General features: G+C 34.4%; 1 protein-coding gene and 1 pseudogene across 2 annotated transcripts in view; one reads left to right on the top strand and one right to left on the bottom strand.

Moving 5' to 3' along the window:
- Hormad2 (HORMA domain containing 2) overlaps positions 1-27,520 on the bottom strand; it is a 78,228-nt gene that overhangs the window by 12,237 nt on the left and 38,471 nt on the right. The window lies entirely within an intron of this gene.
- LOC143406662 (archaemetzincin-2-like) lies at positions 13,767-14,824 on the top strand (annotated as a pseudogene).

The raw sequence follows: 27,520 nt of genomic DNA, 5'->3' as shown, positions 1-27,520 counted from the left end.
CTACACAGTGTTCTTGTAATGAGTAAATGGAATAGCACAGAGAGAGTGCCTAGTACAACACTTCATGTGTGCAAGTCATTCAGTAACTGACAGTTGTTATCATTCCTATTACCCCAAGAACCCCCTATCCCAGCCAAACTGGATCCTTGTGGTAGGTTGAAAACTGGGTCCCAAAAGATGTCCATGTCCTAATCTTTGGAATGTGTGAATATTACCTTGTGTGGGAAGTGGAGAGGGAGTCTTTGCAGATATGATTTAGGATGTTGATATGGAGAGATTATTCTTATTTATCTAGGTGGGTCTTAAATGTAATCACATGTAATCCTACAAAAAGGAGGCAGGGAGATATTTGAACACAGATTGTAGAAGAAAATGTGACCACACAGGAATAGACTGGAGTAATATGGCCACAAGCTAAGGAATGCCAGCAACTACTAAAAGCTGGAAGACGCAAAGTTCCCCAGTTGCCTTAGCCACATTTCAGGTATTCAATACCCACATGTGATGAGTGTTACCTATCAGACATCACAGACATAGAACCTTTCATTATCATAGAAAGTTCTATTGGACAGAGCTGCTCCACATAGGCAATCTGGGTATAACATAAACAAATAGAAAAAGTACTAGGAACCATGGTGGTAATAGGAATATAGGGATTAGGAATAATGTTTCCTCAAAATACAAACTTACTATTATAAAAATGTCAACTTTCTCAAGACCAATTTATCAAAATAACACAATCTTGGCCAAAATTCCAATAATATGTCTGTTGAAACTTGTTAAGCTGATTCTAATAGTCATGTGCAAAAGAAAATGTGTGGGTAAACATTAAAGACACTGAAAAACAAGAATAATGAAGGGGAGTCAGGTGCCCTTCCAGATATCAAAACATACTATAAAGTTAGAGTGACTATAATAAGAACAGGTGGGTGTGGTGGCCCATGCCTATAATCCCAGCTATTCAGGAGGCTGAGGCAGGAGGATCACAATTTTGAGGCCAGCAATGGTAACTTAACAAGACTCTGTTTCAAAATAAAATAAAAAATAAAAGAGTTGGGGATATTGCTTATTGATAGAGCACCATGAGTTCAATCCACAGAACTGCAAACAAAACAATAACCAACCTATAAAATTTTTAGAATAAAACACAGGGGAAAGTGTTATAACATTGGTTTTGGTAAGGATTTCTTGGAAAAACACAGGCAATAAAAGAAAAAACAGGTAAATTGGACTCGATCAAAATTAAAATTCTGTGGTTTCAAAGGACACAAAATGGAATGGGAGAAAATACTTGTAAAATCACATATCTGACAGAGGATTAATACCCAGAATATATAAAAAAAACCCTACAACTTAACAATGACAAAACAACCTGCTTTTAAAATGGGCAAATAATTTGAAGAGACATTTCTCTAAAGAAGATATACAGTTGGCCAATAAACACATAAAAACATGTTCAACATCACCAATCATTAGAGAAATGCAAACCAAAACCACAATGACATACCACTTTACACCTATCAGGATGGCTATTATTTTAAAAAAGAAAAGAACAAGTGTTAGAGATGATGTGGAGAAATTGGGACACTTGTGCATTGCTGTGGGTATGTAAAATATATAGCAGCTATGGAAAACAGCAGGGTAGTTACACACACACAAAAATAATAAAACTACCTTATGATTTAGTAATTCCACTTTGGGATATATTTCCAAAAGGACTAAAAGCAAAAACATGTAAAGACATTTGTACACCCAGGTTCACAGTATTATTTACAGTAGCCCAAAGGTTTGCAGCCCAGATGTCCATCATTAGATGAGCTGAAAAATGGATAAACAAAATATGGTTTATACATACAACAGAATATTATTTAAGCTTAAGAAGGATGGGCCTGGGGTTGTGGCTCAGTGGTAGAGGGCTTGCCTAGCAGGTGGAAGTGCTGGGTTTGATCCTCAGTACCACATAAAAATAAATAAATAAAATAAAGGTATAAAACAAAGTTTTTTAAAAAAGGAATAAAATTTTGATACATGCTTCAACATGGATAAATTGTAAGGAAGACTAAATGAAGTAAGCCAGTTACAAAAGGACCAATATTCTTTGATTTTTCCTTGTACGCGGCATCTAGAGTAGTCAAATTCTTTTTTTTTTTTGTACCAGGGATTAAACTCAGGGTACTTGACCACTGAGCAACACTCCCAGCCTTATTTTGTATTTTTTATTTAGAGACAAGGTCTCACTGTGTGCTTAGCACCTTGCTTTTACTGAAGCTGGCTTTGAACTCACTATCTTCCTGCCTCAGCCTCCTGAACCACTGGCTCATTACAGGTATGAGCCCCCACGCCTGGCTTAGAGTAGTCAAATTCCTATAGACAAACATAAAAAGATAGTTGCCAGGAGAAGAGGGGAGAGAGAGATGAGGAGTTATTGTTTAATGGTTATGGAGTTTTAGTTTGGAAGGATACAAAGTTCTAGAGATGGATGATGGTGATGGTTGCATGACAATGTGAATGTACTTAATGCCATGAAATGATACAATTAAAAATGGTCAAAATAGTAAATTCTATATTATGTATATTTATGATAGTGAAAAATAAAAGCAGCACATGATTATTTTAAAAAGATGAGACCACAAAGGAAAATATATTTCCTATATTTGAATAGGACAGTTTAGAGATAATTTCAAAAGAATGTATCTTCTGATTATTAGAAATCAATTTATACACACATATACACACACACACAAATAATAGTGTTATCCAATAGAAAAAGAATGTAATACATAGACACAATTATAAACCAAATATATAATTTTAGAGTTTGGCCATATTTTAAAAAGTGAAAAACAGATAAAATTAAATTTTAATTATATATGTATATATATAAGTACATATATAAATATATAATTATAAACTTAAATATATATACATATATAATTATGTATTTAAGTTTATAATTATATAATTATATATGTATATATTTAAGTATATAATTATATACATATAGTATATATATATGTATATATAATTCTATACATATAGTGTATATATATATATATAGAGAGAGAGAGAGAGAGAGAGAGAGAGAGAGAAAGAGAGAGAGAAAGTGTGTGTGTGCGTGCATGTATGTGTGTGTATATCTATGAGGTACTGGTGATAAAACCCAGAGCCTTGCACAAATTAAACACTTATTCTATCACTGAGCTATACCTCCATCCCAATAATATTTTTATTTAATCAAAAAGATTATCATTCCAATGTAATCAATATAAAATTTATTGAGATATTTTGAATTATTACTTTTTTTTTTCAGTATTGGGGATAGAATTCAGGCACTTTATCCCTGAGCTACATCCCCAGTCCCTCTTTTTCTTCTCTTAATTTTGAGACAGAGGCTAATCTAAATTGCCCAGGCTGCCCTTAAACTTTCCATCTTCCTGCCTCAGCCTCCTGAGTGGTTGTGATTATAGGCATGCACCATCATACTTGGCCTACATTCTTTTTTTGGTAGTACATGTACACATTCCAGTATATTTTTTATACTTCTAACACATCTTAATTCAAATTAGTCACATTTGAAGCACACAATAGCCATATGTGGCTAGTGGTTGCCATATCACAGACCTCACATTTTCTGTGTGTGCGTACACACACACATGCACATTTTAAATGTGAAATAAAAGGTATAGAATATTCTCACTAGTAATTTTTGAACTACTAAGATAATGTATTTGTGTGTAGCTTGCACTATTAAAGTTTAAATATGACATTCTAGGGCTCAATGGTAAAGTATGTGCTTAGCATGAACAAGGCCCTGTGTTCAACCCCAATATCAAAACAAAAAATAAAATATGACATCTTATATTAATTTATAAGTTCTGTTAAAGTTATTACTTTTAATACTTGATGTTTATAATCAATATGCTTATTACTTTCATCTCTTATTTTCCTTATTTCAATATGGTAAAAACGTTATTATAAAACTCTTTTTATTTTCAAGTTGTAAGATAATAAAATAATATTTTTTAAAAACCTTAATCTAGGCGGGTAATGTAGTTCAGTGGTAGAGCACTTGCCTGGTACGCATGAGGGCCCTGAATCCCCAACACCATAAAACAAACAAATGAACCAACAGAAAACCCCTTAAAATTCTTAAAATTAATTTGACTTAATTTTTTCAATCATAAAAATTCTAAAATATTATATGCTTTTTAAAAATTAAATTATTTATTCTAATTAAATATTATATGATTTTAAATTGAAAAATGTAAGTTCCATACTTTTAAGTGCCTGAGTAATTAATTTTGAATTCCATGGTAGCTAAAGATGGACACATAAAGCACAGCAACATCCTCAAGAACATACTTAAGTAGTTATAAAAATGAAAAATTTGTTTTGTGGGATGAATGGAAGAAATCCACAAGCAATGACATGATGGTGCTATTATATGTACTAAAATCAGAAGTTTTGCTGATTCTTCAAAAAAGAAAGGTACAGATTATAGATACAGAATTGGAAATGTGATATGCTGCTTCTCACAGACTTGCTATGTAGGTCATTTGCTTGTATCTGAGGCTCTACAAAGTGCTTTAACAGGTGTGGAAAGGAACACATAAAACTGTAAGTACAGAAATGACTACAGAACTAGATCTTATACAATACCAAAGACCACTTTGTCTGCAATGATCTCTATTAGTGAGATATCCAAACCTTGGGTCATAGAGCTGCCTATTCTTGCTGGCAGGAAGAAGAGAGAGAAGATGACCTTTGGGAACTCTGGCATCCCCTGAAATGTTTTTCCACACAAGGAGGAGGCAGAATGCAAGACTTGCTCACTAAGAATTTGGGTTTTCATTTTATGTTGGCATAAGCTCACCTGAAGAGAAGAAAAAGAAAACTTCTAAGAAGTAGTTGGATATTCAGAGTGTGGATATATTTTATATAAGAGATAGATACCTAAACTGAATTTTCATGTCATTTATCCAGGAAACAATGAAACAATGAAATTAAGTTCCTAACACAAAATAATCATATCTTTCTTTCTGATACACTTTTATTTTTTTTAGTACATTTGAACCCTTTCCTATAAATAACAGAATTTTCTGTCATCAGTTCAGTTCAAGTCTAGTTATTTAATTGCCTGCTTCCATTTTTGTTTTATTTACCTATTTCAATAGCTAACGCACTCACCTAGTATACAGTTCAAAAGGTAATGTAAGAGTATATAGCAAGAGTCTCCCTGCCATCCCAGAGTAACCCAATTCCCCTCCCTAGAAGACAACTACAACTGCTAGTTTCTTGTATATCTGAAGAATGGAAGAGTAAAGAAGGAGGGTCAGGAAAGCAGAAGATTCAAGTTTCCATCAAGTGCCATAGTGCTGATGGGAGCAGGGCAGGGTGGAAGCAAGATGACAAGAGTTGACAGTACAATGTTTCAAGATGGCAAGAGACACAGGCATATAAGCCACAAACTCTAACCAGGATCCAATACAGAAAAGAGGAAGTAAGGGTAATTAGTGTGCTGTAGGAATATAGAAAGAAAAGAATGGAGGGAGGGACTTCATAAATTAGCCCAGGGCTGATTAAGCATGTCCGATGAGACTCCTGTTAGAACATACATGTTTTTCCCCTGACTCATGAAAACCTGTGAGAAAGCCAGACTAGTGTGCTGAACCTCAGTCAGTAAGGAAGTCGTTTGGAACCAATATGGAGATGAAAAACTAAAAACCTTGCATGCATATAAATAACAAGAATAATAAATAAAGCCCCACTGCAGCTCATAATTCATGTTAAGCTGTGAATCAGAGAAAAAAAACATGGACATTTCAAAAGCTTTATTATTCAGTTAAAGTCAGGGCTGCAAGACACTGTTAAACTCCAGGGGCACCAGTTACATTTTTGTCTGTTTTAGGTATCTAGAATTTTGCAGCATAGCTATACAGGGAGACACTGCTTGGACAAACATCAGTTTTTTGGGGGGGGCAGGGGTACTGGGGATTGAACTCAGAGGCACTTGACCACTGAGCCACATTTTGTATTTTATTTAGAGACAGGGTCTCACTGAGTTGCTTAGTGCCTCACTTTTGCTGAGGCTGGCTTTGAACTTGCGATCCTCCTGCCTCAGCCTCCCAAGCTGCTAGGATTACAGGCGTATGCCACTGCTCCTGGCTAAACATTAGTTTTTTTTTTAAACATTTATTTATTTGATTATATGCGGTTGCTGAGAATCGAACCCAATGCCTCACACATGCTAGGCAAGTGCTCTCCCATTGGGCCATAACCCCAGCCCTAAATATTAGTTTTTGACTAACACTTTCTAAGAATTTCCCCATCACTAAATTTTTTATTTGGGACACCAGGCATTCCTTTTGGTTAATATTTCCTATGACAAGAAAAATCAAATGCTTCAAATGTTATGTATATGTTTTTTTAAAAACTTAAATTGTTGAGTATACACTGCAGTATAACTATGCTACAGAATATAGCTAGATTATATACCTAAAGTATGACATACTATACATATTTTCCAGCCTATAAAGATTTTCCATGATGTAGTAGGGATGCTCAGTTTCAAATTAAACACTATTTAGAAATGTAGGCCCATTTCAAATCTAGCTGGGCTAGAGAGCAGAGCGGAACAGTATTGTTGCAGGGTATATGACACATTTTACTCTGAGGTTTTTAGAATTTAGTGATTAATAATTGAAAGTTTCTGCTTTGTTTCAGAAGAAGAGTTTTTCTGATTCTGCCCAGTATCTCTCATTTCACTATCAGTATCTAATTCAGCAAAGTATAGGCATCTACCAACTTAGAAAAACAACACAAATAGTTCATATCAACTTATTTAAAAATGTAATGTAAAACTGATCTTTATGAGTTTTAAAGTTTTGTCACTATAGTTCATAATTCTTGATTCTAATAATCCTGATTAGGAAGTGTCTAACCAACTAAAATAAAGAAATATTTGTCATCTTTAGCTATGAATACGTTTTGTTCTCTTCTCTGTGCCTTGTGTCAACTGCAAAGTCTTTTGTGTTAACAGTCTTTTGAGGTGTTTTTGTTTTGTTTTTGACTTGAGCTAATTCCTGATAATTTTTATAATTTATTCATATTTTCCACTTTTGTGGAAATAGTTACCCCAGGGGTTTCCACTTAGGGAATGAATTAAGAGTTAATTGAGAGGGTTCTTTTTTGGGTGGGATATAGTAGATGAGGCCATATTTTATTAGTGCCTCTCTTTTTCTTGTGTTAGTCTAGGGAGTGTTTCCATACACATAAGACTTAAATCTAACAGGTTCTCATAAAATATTACATATGTAAAATAGGATTATGTGTTTGAAAATGTTTGGCACAAAATTTGGTACTTGTTAGTCATTCAATACAAATTGCTTGTATCTAGCTGAACATTACCTGATTTTAGTGAACATGGGATTGCTATAAAATGAAATGTACCCTGAGTTGTCATGGAAACTTAAAAAAAAACTAACTTATTTTGGGATATAAGAAATGTAAGGAATCTCTGAGTGGTAAATAAAATAGCATATCCAATAACAAAGTCTTTCACTTCAAATTTCAGCTACAAACTTCTATTTTGCCATAAATGCAACAGTGAAAGGTAAACTACATATGCTTGAACATGCTGATCTTGTAATGAAGAAAATTGTAAGAATAGAAGCTAGAGACACTGAAGATTGAAATGCATACAAACTGAGACACTTCTCAAATCCCACCCAAGAAGCTATGAATAAACGTGCAGAAGTATTTGTCTGGATTTTTTCATGGTATAATGCATTAAACTAAGAACTAGGGGGCTGGGTTCCATCACTGACTTGCAAATTTCCATCACAGCAAAAAAAAAAAAAAAAAAAAAAAAAAAGGGAAGGGGATCATATTAGCCCTGTACCAAACAGGGATGCTTTGAGGATTAATGACATAATGTCTGTAAAGAAGCTGGAGTTCCTTGGAAAAAAGACACTACATAAATATAAAGTTATAATATTTAGGCTTAGTCCACAACGTGAGACCTGGTTTCTTTGGCTCATGAGGTCATTAACAGTTTTGTAAAATGTGCTCAAACACCCACAGAGGAGCTTTGTTAGCTTCCTCCTAAGTGAACTGTACAGCTAATCTGACCCACCTGGTTGGAGAAGCCACAGAGACTGTTTTTCCTCTTCATGGTCTCCAAGAGGATACAGATGGGGAGGGATGACTCCCTAAAGGAGCAAGACACAACCAAGAGAGTACTTTATAGCATTTAGGACTCCTGGGAATTCACTGGGAGTTTGGGTATGTTTTTGGCTTAGAATTAAAAAATTATTCCATATCATATCTTGATTTAGAAGAAAGGCTAAATTTGTAATTTAGAAAGGAAAATATGGAGTAAAAGTAAGAATGAGAAAGCTACTTATTGAAAGGGTTAGTTTATATCTTGAAAGGCTTGGAGGCAAACTCAGGTACAGTATTTTTGTCCTGGGAAAGCTGTAGTTTCCAGGAGTTTAGACTCTTTGATGGAAATATCTTTGTTCCTTATTAGCACTTCTCTGTGAAAAGGTCATCAAGGACCATCTTGCAGAGGTTTCAATTCAAATGTTTCAAGGAGCAATCAATTCAATGTAAACACTGCCTTGAAAAATCCTGTGGTATAACTGAATGACAGTAATGTTATTGTGACTAAATATTTGCATTTCTGTTTTAAAAGATAAATTTTTATTCAAAAGCATCATGCATCAGAAACCATCTTCTTCAAAATGTGCAAGATACTGTCATGTATAACTAAAAAGAACAAAAAAATTTTAAAAATGCAAGATTCATGAATATATTAATCATTACTATTCAATACTGATTCTGAGATTATGTTCATAATACCAAGACATTTGAACAAAAGATGAAAAATGTGAAGAAAATTTTCTCTTTCTTTCTTTAGTTTCTACATTGATTTGTTTGTTTTAACAGAAATCCTTGTCCATCAATTGCCATGGTATTCCACACTGATTTTTTAAGAGAAACAGAACAGAAATACAATAGCCTTCTTAAAATATTGTTATATCAACACTAACTAGAAAGCACATTCTAAATAAAATGTTGAACACAGTTCTTATTCTTCTCACCCCTTGATGACTAGCTCATTCCTAAAGCCAATGTTAGGTGTGAAAGCCAGGTAGGCATCTGCATAGATAGATAGCAGAGTGTGAGAAGGGTGAGAAACATACACATGGAAAATAGGGTTGAGGTGAGGAGGCAGAGCCTGAATGAAATAAAGAAGGCATCACATGTGTGAGTGATCCACAATTGAGTGTCAGAGCTTGGGAAGGATGAAGAGGGCATCTCCATGAGGAGAACAAAGGCCCAGGGCAGAATGTCAAAGCTCAAGCAGGGTGAGGAGGCAATCTGTTTGGGGAGTCAGAGTCCCAGAAGGATGAGATGGCAATCTATATGTGGGACATATGTGGTGAGAATGGGAGTTTGTTTATATTTCAGGGAGCTGATCAAATAAATAAGTTAAGGATGACAGGAGACAGCTTTCTTACTAATGAAGAAATTACAAATATGGAAGTTGAGAAAACTAGAATGACCTTTATAGTAGTGGATTGGAATTGTCAGTATAGGTGTAACCTCTTGGATCTCCACACAGACACACAAATATAGGCGTATGTGTGTGTATGTGTGCATGTACACACAGCTATAGATATTCCCTTGTTTTGTTCACCAAGAAAGCCCACATTTTGGCTATTAAAAGGAAAGGTTACAAACCAGAGGTCTTTTTAAAAAAATATTTTTAGAATTTGGTCTTTTTAGATACCCTGACAGTAGAGTGTATTTTGACATACTGTACCTACATGGAGTGTAACTTATTCTAATTAGGATCCCATTCTTGGGGTTGTAAATAATATGGAATTTCACTGGTCATGCAATCATATATGCACATTCACTCTACTATCTTTTCCATTCCCATCTCCCATCCTTCCCTTCATTCCTTTATCTACTCCAATGAACTTCTATTCCCCCCCCACCCCCTATTGTGCATTAGCATCCACATATCAGAGAGAACATTCTGCCTTTGGTTTTTTGGGATTGGCTTATTTCCACTTATCATGATCGTCTCCAATTATATCCATTTACTGGAAAATGCCATAATTTCATTCTTCTTTATGGCTGAATAATATTCCATTGTGTATATGTACCATATTTTCTTTATCCTTTTATAAATGAAGGACACCTAGGTTGGCTCTACAGCTTAACTATTATGAATTGAGCTGCTATGAGCATTGATATGGCCACATCACTATACTCTGCTGATTTTTAGCTCTTTGGGTATAAACCAAGGAGTGGGATAACTGGGTCAATTGATGGTTCCATTTCAAGTTTTCTAAGGAATATTCATACTGTTTTCCATAGTGATTGCACCAATTTATTGTCCCACCTGCAATGTATGAGTGTACCTTTTCCCCCACATCTTCACCAACATTTATTGTTACTTGTATTTTTAATAATTACTATCCTGACTGGAGGGAGATGGAATGTCAGTTTTTAATTTGCATTTCTCTAATTGCTAGCAATGTTGAAAATTTTTTCATATATTTGTTTATCATTCATATTTTTTTCTGTGAAGTGCCTGTTCAGCTCCTTTGTGCATTTACTGATAGTTTTTTTTGTGTAATGTTTTCTTTGTATATCCTGGAAATTAATGGTCTAAATGAAGGACAGGGGGCAAAGATTTTCTCCCATTCTGTAGGCTCTTAAGAGAAATGGCTGATTCCAGAGCTGGAATAGGGAAAGTATAAGAAGACTCTGCATGCCAGAATGTAAGGAAATGCTTAAAGAATTAGGGGGATCATATTAAAGAATGGAAGTCTTCTTGAGAGGGCTCCCACTGGCAAAATATTAGAGAATGTGATCATCAAAATAAATAATGATGGTAATAGATATAATAAGACTCATGAAGAGTTCATACTGATAAAAATTAATAAATGGAAATATTTGATGAGGATCAGGATCATTTATATAGTTTCAAAGTATTTCCCTATAAACTATTAATTGCAAAGGGGAAGAAAAGAGTAACTTTACAGTAAAGCCTGATAGACATCTTAACCAATAAACAAATAAACACTATCGTTAATGGGACAAATAAAAATCATATGCCACTTGAAGGAAGTAATGATTACTCAGCACCATTTCTGTGGTGAATACTCTGAAATCTAATCCCAAGGAAAATTCAAGCAAACACAACCCAAAGAAAACTGTACAAAATGAGCCCATTCTATTAAAACATGTCAAGGTCATGAAAATCAGGGAAGGAATGATGACGACCTGTTTCAAGCTATAGGAGGCTGAAGAAATTTAACATCTAAAATACTTGGTTCTAACCTGAATACTTTTGCTATAACAGACATTTTGGGGACAACTGGTTGGAGATCAGGTATGGCCTTAAAGACCATAGAAAAAGAAGGAGCATGAACATATTCACATCTTTAAAAGATGACTCTGGATGCTTTGTGTCAAATAACACTATGCAAGGTCAGTAAGACCACTGAAAGGTACTGTTTGCTTGAATTAACAGTGAGATAATATGGTCACATTTGAATTATATTTTGAAGGGAATGTTCGATAGACTTGCTTTGAACTGGATGTGGGTTATGAGGAAGAACCAATGATGGTTCCTAGGTGTTTTGGTTAGAGCAACTGGATAAATGATGGCATCACTAACTGAGATGGGTAAGACCAAGGAAGTGAGTAATGATAGAAAAATAAAAAGAACTGTGGATTGGATAGTGCAGTGGATGAAAGCCTGGGTAAAGTGGGCTAAAGAGAGTAGAAAACAGGGAAGTGGAAACAAGAAGCATAGTCAATTCTCTTGCAAGATGTGTATAATTTAGGTCTATGATAAGACAGGCATTATGGACAAAAGAAATTGCATTTTTTAAGCTATGGGAGCAGAAAAGAACTTGACTTGTTCTTGTGACACTGCAAAAGCCAACTTAACTGAAGGAAAGGGAATGTGTTGAGTAATAATGAGAAATAAGGCAAGTAAGGTGGAGCCAGATTATGAGCAGCCCGAAAGCCAAACAGAGGTGTTTAGACTTGATATAGTAGGAAATAGGAGTAATGAAATATTTTTGATTAGATAAGTTATATTTAAAACAGATTAGATGGCAGTGGTATGCAGGGTTGAGGAGGCTGTGGGAGAGCCTGAAGTGATAGCATCAGATCAAATGAAAGAGGATGAAAGTCTGTCAGTAAGAAAACACTGGAAAGGAAAGGCTTGGGGGAATTCTGATACCTAACTAAATAAGGAGAATGATTTCAAGATTCTGAACTTAAGACATTGAGATAAAGGTGACAATGAGAAACAGGAAAACTGGATAGGAAAACTTATTCTGGGTGTGGAAGGGGAAAAACAGTGGTGAATAAAATGATGTGCACACTTGGCATGATAGTGAGACATCAAAGAGGATATGCCCAACAGAAGGCTAAAGAGATAGATATGAAACTTTTGTGCATGGGTAGGTTCAAGATAAGACATTTGGACATTGGCAGTATATGTATGTGATATTTGAAGCCCTAAAATGAATGGATGTTCCAAAAGAAAGTGTGTAGAACTGAAAGACTATGTGGTTAAACATCTTGGAGATGCTGTAAGAAGACGACAATTTGAGGTTGGAGGAAGAATAAAAGTGAAAGAGAGAAATAGATGATGGGTCAAACAGATGGAAAGAAAATGAGAAGAGTATGAATATCACAGAAACGAGGGAATATTTTTAAAAGAGTATAGTCAACATCATAAATTAGATCTAGAAGCCAGGTGCAGTGGCACATACCTATAATCTCAGCTACTATGGAGGCAGAGGTAGGAAGATCCTAAGTTTGAAAACAGCCTGGCAATTTAGTGAGAACCTATATCAAAATAAAATAAGCACTGAGGATGTAGCTCAGTGAGCATTTGCCTAACAGATGTGAGCCTCTGGGTTCAACCCCAGTACCACACACACACAAAATTTCTAAATAAAAAACTGGAATAGATCAAGAATCAATCAGGAGCAAAGACTATGAGATCTCGTGACCTCTCCATTATGGGAATTGAACCCAGAGGCACTCTACCACTATAAGCAACATACTCAGTCCTTTTTATTTTTATATTTTGAGGCAGAGTCTCACTAAATTGCTGAGGCTGGCTTTGAATTTGCAGTTTTTAGTCCTTCCTCAGTCTCTCAAGTTGCTGGGATTACCAATGTGTGCTGCGATATGCAGCTAGGAGATCTTTTTGATAGAAATCATTATTTATTTTGAAGACAGTAGTTACGAAGTTGAAGGTGAAGAAAGAAGCTAGCTCTGCAAGTTAAAGAACAGGTGGGAGCAGTACAGTAAAGAGAAAGCATCTTGTGAGAAACTGGGAAAGAATGAAAAAGGACAATAACTAGAAGTAATAATTAGGAACACCTGAAGGTTTCTATCTAATGCTTAGACCAATTTCATCTCTCCAAGAATTTCAAAATCTAACTTTTGAACAAAGTCAGCATTGTGACACAAAGCATCCAAAAACAAGTGGAGGGGCACTGGGGTGTCTGTGGGAGGCGGGTGGGCAGCGGCAAGACCCATGGGGGTGAAGGCACCGTCCTGAGCACCTTTCAGCGTGCCTGTCCTTTATAAAGAAAGCCTCATGGGAGTCTTCCTTTATAAAGAAAGCCTCATGGTGTAACATCTGTTTGCCCCACTCAAAGGAAGGATGAAAGCTCTACATAGGAACGTGATGTGAATGGATGAGACCTGCCATTATGCAAGTATTACATCATTCTGAACAGATACTAAAAACAGCTTTCGTCCCTAAGAACCCAGTCCTTGTGTCACAGTATGAGAAATTAGATGCTAGAGAATAGCAATTAATAAATGAAGCCCTCCAGCCAACCAGATCTCTGTGGCACGATCTATTACTTTGCATTCATACTTTGCATTCACAATCAGATTGGATCACTTCCTATCCTGAGGCTCCCCAAGACTTTGAACAGCTAATCCCTGCAGAAATATACCCTCTCCAGAGAAGCACAATGTTTATATGCTGTCCATTGGATCTCTAGGAAACACCAGAGTTATCAGTGAAGAATATATTAAATGGCTCAAGGGTTACTATGAAGCATTTTTCTATGGCTTGTCTGTAATACTCCTAGAACAGGTTTCTGTTTCTGCAACATGGTGTTCTTTTAAATGCTTACATGGGCAATTTACAAATTAATGCAGGACATATCCTGAAGTTCTTAAAAAAGAAGAAATCTGAAGATGCCTTCTGTGTTGTGGGAATAACAATGATTGATCTTTATAAAAGAGATTCCTGGAATTTTGCTTTGGACAGGCTTCTTTGACAGATAGTGTGGGCATATTCAGCTTTGCTAGATATGGCAGTGAATTCTATAGCTCACACTATGAAGGCACAGTGAAGAAGCTCCAGAAAAAATCTTCCAGTGACTATTCCATTTTTGATAACTACTTTATTCCTGAAATCACTAGTGTTTTGCTGCTGTGATCCATGAGATTGAACACATATTTGGACTGTGACAATGCCAGTGGCTCACATGCAAGGCTCCAAACACTTGGAAGAAGCTGTCATCTTCTAAACCTTTGCCCTTTCTGTCTACACAAGTTGCAGTGTGCCATTGGCTTCAATATTGCAGAAAGATACAAAGCACTGGTAAGGTGGATTGAATATGTATCTGCTGATACACCAAGAGCAACTCTGAAACATAGTTGTGAAAATAATGTGTATTTACCGAAACTTGTGGAAACCTTTAAGGAATGGAAAGAATGAATAATTAAATGCCTTTCTGTTCTCAAAAAATAAGTATCTTCAGATAGGAATAATTAAAATAAATATTTGTGCATTATGAAAAACAGTGGAGGAATTTAATCTTTCTGTGTGTCCTTATAAACGAATACAAAAGTATCTAGGTGATTTTCATATTATCTTTTACCAGTCCTTTTTCCCCCTAAATTAAGCCTAGGCCTAGAATGTTCTGGTAAACTCAAAAAATTCTGTATAAGTGAGAATTTTTTAAAAAATGCAGATATTTTTGATAATGTAATTTATTACATTCAGTGGCACAGCTGAGATGTTTATTTCCAACTGTCTCTTCTAGAGACCATTTGGACTTAGATTCTTTAAATATATTTGCAGTATTTTTACATATTACAGAATATTTTTCATGCTAAAATTCTCAAGCAATCTTTACCAATTCTCAGAAATCCTGCCTGATACAAGTAGTATTAATTTTATTCATCAGACCAAAATGCTTAAGGAAAAAATGCATTATTTGTCTTATAAACTATCTTTTAAAATATTTGTTTTTAGAAATAAATTTGCTAACTTTGGATAAAGACGGTAAATTGATAGCAAAAATATGGTACATTTATTTAGTTTCTTCCCCAAACCTCACTAGAATGATAGTGAAGAGATTTCTTTAAAAGGCAGACATCCAAATAGACAGAAAGAATGAGAGGATAACAGCAATGAAATTTTGAAAGCTAGAAAGCAGATGGAAGAGACATATCTAAGGTAACAGACCTAAGAAACCGAGGACCAACCAAATAAATATCCATCAGTCTAAGGAATTTCCAGTAGCATGATCCTTAGAAGATGGGATGAGCAAGGTGGGCAGAGAGGTTAAAATAAGAAAATTCAGATGAAAAACATTTATGAAGCTTCTGCAGTCCTCAGACCCCCTACCCAATTTTGTAGAAGTAAATAGTTGCCCCTCTTTTATAACTTGGAGGCTTATTCTCTAGAGAACATGATATAAAGTCTTTGAACAGTAGAATACAAAGAATAGTTAAATCAGAGTGTTATGGTACTGGAACTAGGGAGTTAAGTGAAAGCATGCATTCTGAACATTCTTAATGCAGAGACCCTTGGCATCTATCTCTGTTTGACTCCCTAAACACTGATGGCCAGGAAACTGACCAAGAAGAAACACTTAAAAAGACAGATATTGGGAATTCCCCCAAAGATCTGGATAAGTCATTCTGCAGTGAAATCCATAATAAGCATGCCTCATCCTTAAGCGCAGACATTTACAGTCTCCCCCCATTAAATGTGAGCAGACTCTCAAGCACTAGCAACCCTCTGAGAACCTTTAAGGAAAGCAAGGAAGAGGGGAGAGGGAAAGGAGGAAACAGAGTAAACACTGGAAATAAACACAGACATACAGAGATTTAAAAAATCTATATAGAGATAATTAATATCCTTAAGAGACAATTTTGTAACCATACACAAGAACAGAATACCATAAAAAGTGATATTCAGAGAACAACAATAACAAAATGCTCTTGGGAATGAAAATGCAATAGCCCAAATGAAAATTAAAAGAAAAAGACCAAATTGAGCAGTTCTTTCTAGGACAGGACTAAAGCAAAAACACAGAAAATTTGAAAAGATTTTTTAAAAATAGAGTACCTGTATAATAGGTCCAATACCTAAAAATTAGGAGACCTTGAAATACATGACAGAGAAATTTGATGGGATACAATTTTCATCAAGAAAATAATTGAATTTCCCATAACTGAGGAAGTACCTGAGTTACCAGATTGAAAGGGACCACTGAATACTTAGCAGAAATAATGGATGAAAACATATCTACATCAAGGCACATGTTATGAAATTTCAGAACTCTGAGGAAAAAGATTCCAGACAAGAAAAATCAGAAAACACACAGAATTATAATGGCTTGGAAATTCTCAAAAACAATACTGGAAGCAGAAAAAAGAGGATAATGCCTCAAAAACTGTAATAAAATATATTTGATTTTTAAAATTTCTAGCCAAATTAGCAGTCAAGTATAAGAGTAAAATAATGGTATTTTTAGGGCATGTAAGATCTCAAAAACTTACCTCCCGTTCAATCCTCACTAAGGAAATTACCAGAGAAGGTGCTCCACTGAAATGAGAGAATAAACCAAGAACAGGGAACAAGATATCTAACACTGGAGGGGGCAAATAATTCCCTGGAAGTTGATGAAGGGAGATTCTAGGATGACAGTCCAGCACCATCCAGACTTGATCAAAGGTGAAAAGATTCCAGAGAGATTTCTCAGTAAGGATGAAATTGCTGTCTCTGAATATCTAAGGAAGATTTAGACTAATTTTATTTTTAAAATTTTCTGTGATGATAGAAATGTTTTACATCTGTACTGTCCAGTACAGTAGAACCTAGTGGAGCACTTTAACATGGAACTGATGACCGAGGGAACTTATTCTTTTAATTAAAATTAATTTAAGTTTTATTAACCACATGTGGTTAGTTGCTATCATTTTGAACAGTGCAGATTTAGATAATCAGTAGGTTTGGAATTGAATTAGGAAGAAGTAAAGAGAAAACTAAACAAATGAAAATCAGTATTAATTGGAGGGAAGACAAAAACTTGTTCAAGAAAGAAAAAAGCAATCATGGCTTACTATATGACTCAGTTCAGTATAAATTATATAGTTAGGGCTGGGGGTGTAGCTCAGCAAGCTAGAGGTCTTGCTGAGCTACACCAGCTCCCTTCAAAAGAGAATTATATAGTTATACAAATATAAGTACCAGTTATAGATATAACCAAAATTTTATTATATATATAGGGAGATTATTAGGTGTTATTTTTGTTTTTTCCTTTAAAAAGTACAAATATTTTAAAATATTTTCTCTAGAACAATAATTTTTTTCTTCATTTTATTGTTGTATCAAAATTTACTGAAACAATTCTTCACAGGAGAACATTTAGGCTACTTCCAATATCGACCAATTATTAATAGGACATTAAAGATTAACACTGGATCACTGCTTTTTAAAATTCAACTGTAATGAGGCAAAATTTATTTACAATAAATACATCTATTTTAGGTGTTTATTTCTGTCTATTGTATATATCCTTGTAACTACTATTACAATGACGATGTAAAACACTTTACCATCCTAAAAAGTTCCTTTAAACCTCTTTGCACTACATCTCTACCCACCAGCCAAACACTTGATTTATTTCCTTTCATTTACGGCTTGCTTCTTCTAGAATTTCATGTAAATGAAATTATACAAAATTCACTCTTTTGTGTTTGACTTTTCTAACTTTAAAAAATTCATTCACATACTTGCATGTAATCAGTTGTTCTTTTCCATTGCTAATGATAATTCATTTCCCAAAGATATTACAATTTGCTGATCCTCTGACATACCAATGGACATCCTAGGAGCTTCTAGTTGGGATCTGTTATGAATAAAGCTGTTATGAACATTCACATATATAGGTCTTTCTGAGATTGTATGTTTTCATAAATACTTAGAAATGAACATTGCTGCATCATATAGTCAGTACTGCTTAATGTTATAGGATATTGATAAAATATTTTCCAAAGTAGTTGTGCCACTTTACACACCCACTGGCAATATATGATAATTCTAAAAGCTTTACAACCTTGACAATACTTGATAATGCCAACATTTTTAAGTTTCATTATTCTAGCAGACAGGTGCTAATATTCTATTTTGATTTGAATTTACATTTCTCTGATGACTAATGAAGTTAAGCATCTTTTTCATCTGTTCATTTGATCTCTGATAAATATTTCTGTGAGGTATCTCTCAAATTCTTGGACATATTTATAACTCAATAAGAGTTATAAATGCTTAACTCAATAAGAGTTATAAATATCCTTTACATAGTCTGACTCCAAGTTATTTTTATTTTTTATTTTATTTTGTGGTATTGGGCATTGAACCCATGGCCTCATACATACTAGGAAAGTGCTCTACCACTGAGCTATATTCCCACCCCTGACTATAAGTTCTTTACTGGATATACGTATTCAGAATATTTTCTCCAAGTCTTTGGCTTGCCTTTTCATTGTTTTAAAAAATTATAGTGCATTATAATTATACATTATAGTGGGATACACTGTGGTATATTTTCACATGCACATAATATAATTTGGCCAATTTCTTTTCTCAGTATCTTCCCTTTCCCTTCCTTTTCCCTCTCCCTGATCCTTATCCTTTACTGGTCTCACTTATATTTCAAGAGATCCTTTCCCCTACTTTTTTTTTCCTATCTAGCTTTCACATGAGAGAAACTGAGACTGTTGACATTTTGAGTTGGGCTTATTTCACTCAATGTGATGTTCTTCAATTTCATCCATTTCCCTGCAAATGATATAATTTTGTTCTTCTTTATGGCTTCGTAAAACTCCATTGTGTATATACATCACATTTTGTTTATCCATTCATCTGTTGACAACACTTAAGCTGGTTCCATAATGTGGCTGTTGTGAATTGTGCTTCTATGAACAAGGCCTAGTGATACAATGCAAGTTATCGCTATAGTATGCTGACTTTAATTCTTTTGGATAAATACCAAGGAGTGGTATTTCTGTGTCATATGGTGGTTCCATTCCTAGTCTTTTGAGGAGACTCCATACTGATTTCCATAGTACTTCTACTAACTTGACAATACCACCAATGGTGTAAGTATTCCTATTTCCCTAAATCCTTGCCAGTATTTATTTTTATTTTTATCCTTGATGATTGCCATTCTAACTGGAGTGAGATTAAAATCTCAGTATAGTTTTGATTTGCATTTCCTTGATTATTAAAGATGTAAACACTTTTATACTTTTTGGGCATTTGTATTTCTTCTTTTGAGAAATGTATGTTTAGTTTATTTGCCTCTTTATTTATTGGGCTATTTGTTTTTTTGGTTTTAAGTTTTTTGAGTTCTTTATATATTCTGAATTTTAATCCTCTGTCAGAAGAGTAGCTGGCAAAGATTTTCTTCCATTCTGTAGGTTCTCTTCACACTCTTTTTTCTTTGCATGAAGAAGCTTTTAATTTGATGCCATCCCATTTTTTTAAATTCTTGCTATTACTTCCTGAACTTTAGGAGTCCTATTGAGGAAGCTATTGCCTGTGCCACTCAGTTGGAGTGTTGAACCTGTTTTCTTCTAGCAGTTGCAAAGTTTCTGGTATAATTCCTAGGTTTTTGATCCATTTTGAGTTGACTTTTGTGCAAGGTAAGAGATTGGGCTCTAATTTTTTTTTCTGTAGATATAGACATGATCCTGTAATTTTTCCCCATCATTCTTTTAATACAGGGAATTATATTGCTTGATTTTCAAATCTAAAACCAATCATGCATTCCTGAGATTAACTACATTATTCATGATGTATTATCTATTCCTTATATTGCTGAACTCACTAATATTTTGTTATTTGCATATATAGTTATGAGAGATATTGGTTGGTCCAAAGTTTCCTTTGTTTGGAATGCCTTGGTCGGTTTTAGCATCAGCATAATGTTGGCCTCCTAAAATGAGTTCTGCAATCTTCTTCTCTATATTCTTAAGGACTTTTAAGGTTACATTACATCTCTTTATATTATTTGATAGAATTCATCATTTTGTAAAACTTACAGGCACTATATTTTAAATTCCCATCCAATTTCTGGGATTTCAGTTACATATTTGTTGTCCCACCTTTCACTGAGGGGTGATTTTTTTTCTTTTGTCTTCTCAATATGTTTCAATTTGAATAGTTTCCATTGCTCCATCTTCAAAGTCACTGAGTTATTGTGGCCTCTAATATGCTGATAAATTCATGCAGTGATATTTTAAAATTTCAAATATGGGGGCTGGGGTTGTATCTCAGTGGTAGAGTGCTTACCTTGCACATGTGAGATACTGGGTTTGATCCTCAGTACCACATAAAAATAAAGATATTGTGTTCATCTACAACTGAAAAATATTTTTGAAAATTTCAGATACAGCATTTTTAAGATTTTGGGTTTATGTGCACCCCTTTTAACACTTAATTTTTATCTCATCATATTCATGTTTTTCTTTAAATCTTTGAGGATATTTGTAAAAACCTTTTCCATTTATTTTATTGAGCTATAATTTACACACAATAAAATTACACTGTTACTAAGTCAATTCTGTGAATTTTGATAAACATACACACAAGAAAAATGTATACCAGTTCCCAAATACCCTATGCCCCTTTGTAGTTAATCCTCATACCTAAGTGGACTACTACTTATCTATTTTCTGTCCCTATATTTTACCTTGAAAAAATTGTATAAGATATCAACATTTCACATGTTCATATGAGAAGCTCCACAATCTGGTTTTTAGCAAAACTGGTCAAAACAATTTTAAAAAATTGGTCCTAAAGGCATCAATCAAATGAAGACACTTTTATTCAAGAATATCTACTTAAACTTGCTAAGAACATTGAAAGTAGATGACATCTGAACAACCATCTCAGTGAGACTCCATTCCACTAGCCTGGTGCAGCCAAGAATACAAGGCTCCCTCCCTCTTCCCCAAGCTCTCACTCCAAGAATTATTTTCATAGGAGCCAAAGAACATCATCATTTTTTATGCTACTTCCAGTTATGTATCACTGAGGTTAAATTCCATATTAGTATGGTCATAAGATGAGGGTTCCAGCCACTGTTGGTGAAATAGACTTTACCTTTGGCATAGCACTGTTGAGAATTCTGGAGTCCCAATCACCCTTGCTGTGGCTTAAAACGCAGTAGCTTCATCTGGGAGAGACAAGCTGAGGACCTGAGTGTACTGGAAGCCTAGCACTTAGTTCCCAAAGCAGCAGTGTCACTCAGAGAAAAGCATGTTACTATTCTAATCTCTAGCTTCTGATCTGTGACTCAAGAGATTTTTTTTTTCCAAGGGAGAGAAGCGCAGAACAAAACGGATAACTCCTTCCAAGGATAGTGACTTTATTTGCAACAGAGCATGGAAAAGTTCAAAGCTAAGGACATGCTCAAATATAGTGGAGCTTGTATTGAAAAGCAATTGAGAAGAGATTGATAGATTCATTGGAGATAAAGGCTACATTTATAGTTTGACAACTTCACAGCAAAGAATCAAGTAAACAGGTAGTTGAGAAAAACCCTTCTAGGGTAAGCCCTTCTGGAAACTCAGAAACAACCCTTCAAAAGAGCCCAAATTTGACTGAATTAGATTAAAGGACAGTTTCTGGCTGAGGCATTTTTGAAAACATAGCAATCACTAGTAATTAGTTGAATTTAAAACCTGAGTATGGTCAGGGAAAGAGATAATCAAAGAAAGTCATGATAAAACCCACCATCATCCCAGGGTGACTGTGGACATACCTCAGGCTGCATCAGATGTTTAATACTGCAGCAGAGAATTAAATTTCATTAAAATAATCTAACTAGTCACTAAACAAATAAATGAAGAAAATATAATGATGAGTCCAGGAAGTGGAGGCTGGACCAGAACAACAGTTGCTATCTAAAATGTCAATTCTCAAACATAAAATTATGGGACATGCAAAGAAACAGAAAGTATGACTTGAAATATGCAAAAGAAATGGGTAACAGATAATGCCTATGAGACTAGTCAGATGACAGGCAAATATTTCAAAATAATCTTATAAATGTGTTCAAAGAACTAAAGGAAACCATGATTAAAGCACTGAAGGAAGGTATAATGATGACAATGTCACATAGATAATGTCAATAAAGAGATAGAAATTATAATAAGTACCAAGTGGTAATTCTGGATTTGAAAACTACAATAACTGAAATGAAAACTCACTAGAAAAGTCAGCAGCAAATTTAAACTGGCAGAGGAAAGAATAAGAATAACTGGCAGTTAGATCAATAGAGATAGTGACATTTTGAAAAAAGAAAACTGATAAGTGCCTCAGAGAAATGTAGGACACCATTAAGTGCATCAACATAAATATACTGAGAGTACCAAGGATGAATAAAGAGAAAAAAGCATAAAAAATTTGAAGAAATAAGGACTGAAAACACCCCAAATGTTTTTTAAAACAATAACTCACATGCACATTCATTCAGAAAACTCAACAAACTCCAAGGAAGACAAAAGAAAAGAGATCCACAATCAGACATATCATATTAAAAAAATGCTGAAAACCAAAGACAAGGAGAAAAATTTGAATATCAATGAAAGAAAAAATAACTTACTGCTAGCAGGGAGACCCTAGTAAGGCAACAGCTGTCTTCTCAGCAGAAACAATGGAGGTCATGGGACTGGGGTTGTGGCTAAGCTGTAGCATGCTCGCCTAGCACCTGCGAGGCCCTGGTTTTGATCCTCAGCACCACATAAAAATAAATAAAATAAAGGTACTGCATCCAAATACAACTAAAAAAAAAATATTAACAAAATAAAAAAAAAACCCAAAAAACAATGGAGGCCAGTGAGGTAGTGGAACATATTCAAACTGCTCAAGGGCAAAAAAAAAAAAAAAAAAAAAAAAGCAAAAACTGTCAACCAAGAACCAAGAATTCTTTATCCATCCAATAAAACTATCTTTTAAAAACAAAGGTAAAGGGGCTGGGGATATTGCTCAGTTGGTAGAGTGCATACCCCGAAAGCACAAGGCCCTGGGTTCAATTCCCAGCACCCAAAACAAAACAAAACAAAAACAAAAACCTAAACAACAACAAAAAACAAAGGTAAAATTAAAAAATTCCCAGAAAACAAAACTGAGAGAATTTGTTACTAGCAGACCCATCTTAGAAGAAATATAGTCATGCACCACATACCACCATCTCTTAGAATGACAGGTCTAATAATCATTTGTGAGGAAATTCAGGAAATGAAGTAATAAAAGGCAATATGAAAAATCAATGAATTCAAAATATGATTCTTTGAGAAATCAAAAAAAAATTGATAAAACTTTAGCCAGACTGACCAAGAAAATAAGAGCAAAGACTAAAATTACTGAAATCAGAATGAAAAAGGAGACATTATTATTGACTGTACAAAAATCAAAAGACTATAAAGGAATATTATGAAAAATTTTGTATCAACAAATTAAATTAGATGAAATGGAAATTTCCTAAATTATTAAAAATATCCAAACCGACAAATAAAGAGATAGAAACCATGAATACATTTATAATAAGTGAAGAGACTGAATTAATAATTTTAAAATTACCCACAAAGGAAAGCCCAGCTCCTGAGAGCTTCACCACTGAAGTCTACCAATCTTTTGTTTTGTATATTTAAAAAAAATTGTTCTTTTTACTTATACATGACAGTAGAATGTATTTTGACATATTACACATACATGGAGTATAACTTCTCATTCTTGTGGTTGTACATGATGTGAAGGCACACTGGTTGTGTATTTATATACAAACATAAGAAAGTTATGATTTTCTACTGTCTTTCCCATTCCCAACCCCCTTCCTTCTCCCCTCTGCTCCTCCCTCCCTGCCACCTATTGTGAGTCAGCATCTCTGTATCAGAATATTCGGCCTTTGGTTTTTTGAAAGTAGTTTATTTTACTTAGCATAATAGCCTCCAGTTCCATCCATTTACTGGCAAATGCCATAGTTTTATTCATCTTTATGGCTAAGTAATATTCCATTGTGTATATGTACCACATTTTCTTTATCCATTCATCTATTGAAGGGCATCTAGGTTGGTTCCATAGCTTAGCTATTGTGAATTGTTATAAATATTGATGTGGTTCTGTCACTATAGTATGCTGATTTTAAGTCCTCTGGATATATGCCAAGGAGTAGGATAACTGGGTCAATTGGTGATTCCATTCCAAATTTTCTGAGGAATCTCCACACTACTTTCCATAGTTTTTGCACCAATTTGCAGTCCTACCAGCAACGTAGGAGTGTACATTTTTTTTTCCCACATCCTTGCCAAAATTTATTGTTACTTGTATTCTTGATAATTGCCATTCTTACTGGAATGAGATGAAGTCTCAGTAGCTTTCATTTTTTTTAAAGAGAGAGAGAGAAAGAGAGAGAGAGAGAGAGAGAGAGAGAGAGAGAGAGAGAGAGAGAGAATTTTAATATTTTTTTTTAGTTTTCGGTGGACCCAACATCTTTGTTTGTCTGTGGTGCTGAGGATCGAACCCGGGCCGCAGGCATGCCAGGTGAGCATGCTACCGCTTGAGCCACATCCCCAGCCCAGTAGCTTTAATTTTTATTTCTCTAATTGCTAGTGATGTTGAACATTTTTTCATATATTCGTTGACCATTCATATTTCTTCTTCTGTGAAGTATCTGTTCAGTTCCTTTGCCCATTCATTGATTGGGTTATTTGTGGTTTTTTTGGTGTTAAGTTTTTTGAGTTCTTATATATCCTGTAGATTAATACTCAATTTGAGGTTCAGGTGGCAAAGATTTTCTCCCATTCTGTAGGCTCTCTCTTCATGTTCTTGATTGTTTCCTTTGTTGTGAAGAACCTTTTTAGTTTTTAAAATCCCATTTATTGATTCTTGATTTTATTTCTTGCACTTTAAGAATCTTGTTGATGAATTCGGTTCCTAAACCAATATGATGGAGATATGGGCCTACTTTTTCTTCTAGTAGGTGCAGGGTTCTACCAAACTTTTAAAGAATTAATACCAAATCTTTCAAAAAGTAGAAGAGGAACAAACACTTTTGAACTCATTTAATAAAGCCAGTGTTATCTGATATTAATACCACACAAAGATATCACAAGAAAACTATGGCTCAGTATCCCTTATGAATTGGGCACAAAAATCTTCAATATAATACTAGCAAACAAAACTCAGCAGGACAGCGTGTGCACGCGCGCACGCACACACACACACACACACACATTTTTTTCTTTTTTTTAAATCTTATAAGTTTATCTTAGTAATTTTGTTTTTCTGGAGAAACCTGACTAATACACCTGCTGAACTCCTTTATTGTAATAGATTTTTAGTGGATTCTTTGGGATTTTTTTATAGATATGAACATCCCATTGGCAATGACCTTTTCAATTTGGATACCTTTTCTTATCTCATTGACCTGGCTAGAACCTCCATTACAATGTTGAATAGAAGTGACAATAGTATTTATTTCTGATCTTGGGGGGAGAAGCATCTATTCTTTTACCATTAGGTATGATATTAAGTATTTTTCAGGATTGATGCCCTGTATCATGTTGAAAAGGTCATTGCCCTTTCTAATTTGCTGAGTGCTTTCTTTAAGTCATTAAAACAGTGTTGGATTTTGTCAAATGCTTTTTCTGTTTCTTTTGATAGAATCATGTGATTTTTGCTTTTTATTGTTTTACATAATGTATTATATTTATATTTGTATTATATTTATTAATTTTCAGATATTAAATCAAGCTTGGTTATAGTGTGAGCTTGTGCATGCATGCATGTATATATGTTGCTGGATTTATATACACTATTTGTAAAGACACTTATTATAAGGAATTTGCTCATGTGATTATGGGGGCTGGCAAGTCTAAAAAATCTACAGTATGTGTCAGTGGACTCCAGAGGGATGAAAGCCAATGGTGTAATTTCCTGTAGGCTGGCAGGCTAGTGACCCAGGAAAGTCAATGGTGCAGATAAGACTAAAGGCAGTTTGCTGGAGATTGCCTCCTGTTCAAGGAGGCCAAACTTTTTGTCTTTTCAGGCCTTCAACTATCTGAAGACCACGCACATTATGGAGTACTGATTTTACTTTACTCAAAGTTCACTGATTTAAATATTAATTTCATCTAATTACACCCATGACAAATCAATCCTCTCAACAAGGTTTCAGGATATAAAATTAGCACACAAATTCATCTGTAATTTTATACACTTATGATAAATAATCTGAAAATAAAATTTAAAAATTCCATTCACAATAATATCAAAAGAATAACATACTTAGGAATAAATTTAACAAAATGAATGCAAAATTTATACTCAGGAAATTATAAAACATTGCTGAAAGAAATTAAGGAAAATCCATGTAAATGGAAATAGAAAGGGAGAAAATATTCATAAATTATGTATCTGAAAAGGTATTCTACCCAGACTTGATAAAGAACTCTTATACCCCAACAATAAAAGGAAAAAAACCCAACATAAAATGAGCAAAAGATCAGAATCAATATATCTCCATTAAGATACATAAGTGGATAATAAGCACATGAAAAGATACCTCACATTGTTAGTCATTAGAGAAATGTAAATTAAATCCATGATGAGTGACCACTTCATACCCAGAATCAAAAAGTGAGACACATATAAGAATGTGAAGAAATTGAAACTCTCATACACTGATGTTGGAAATGTAAAAAAAAAAAAATGGTGCAGCCACTTAGAATACAGTTTTGGAATTCTCCAAATGATTAAACATACAATTACCACAGGGATTTGGTCTATTTATCTTTGTGCATGTGACCTTTGTACTAACTCAAACAAAGTAGGCATCAATATAAAATTGTTGGCTGAATAAATGCTAATAATTTATGGTTATTACAATATATTCAATTATTTTAAGCTTTCTTCATGGTAAGTTTCAAGTAGCCTTGTTTAAATGTCAAAATAATGTTTTTAGCTTAATGATTCTGTTTGTTCTGTATTTGGTTATCAGAGCAGGAAGAGCCTCTATTGTGCAGGATGAAGCACACTTGAGATGGGGCTCCATAAAATACATAGTTGTTTCTAACTTTTCTTTACCACTGTCTGAAGGATTGGTCTTCTGAAGTCTTAGCTCTCAATTTGGATTTCCTAATA

This window comes from Callospermophilus lateralis, chromosome 1 (genome assembly GCF_048772815.1).
Source record: "Callospermophilus lateralis isolate mCalLat2 chromosome 1, mCalLat2.hap1, whole genome shotgun sequence".
NCBI lineage: Eukaryota > Metazoa > Chordata > Mammalia > Rodentia > Sciuridae > Callospermophilus > Callospermophilus lateralis.
Note: the sequence above shows the minus strand (reverse complement) of the source record. Positions and strands in the feature narration are given on the sequence as shown.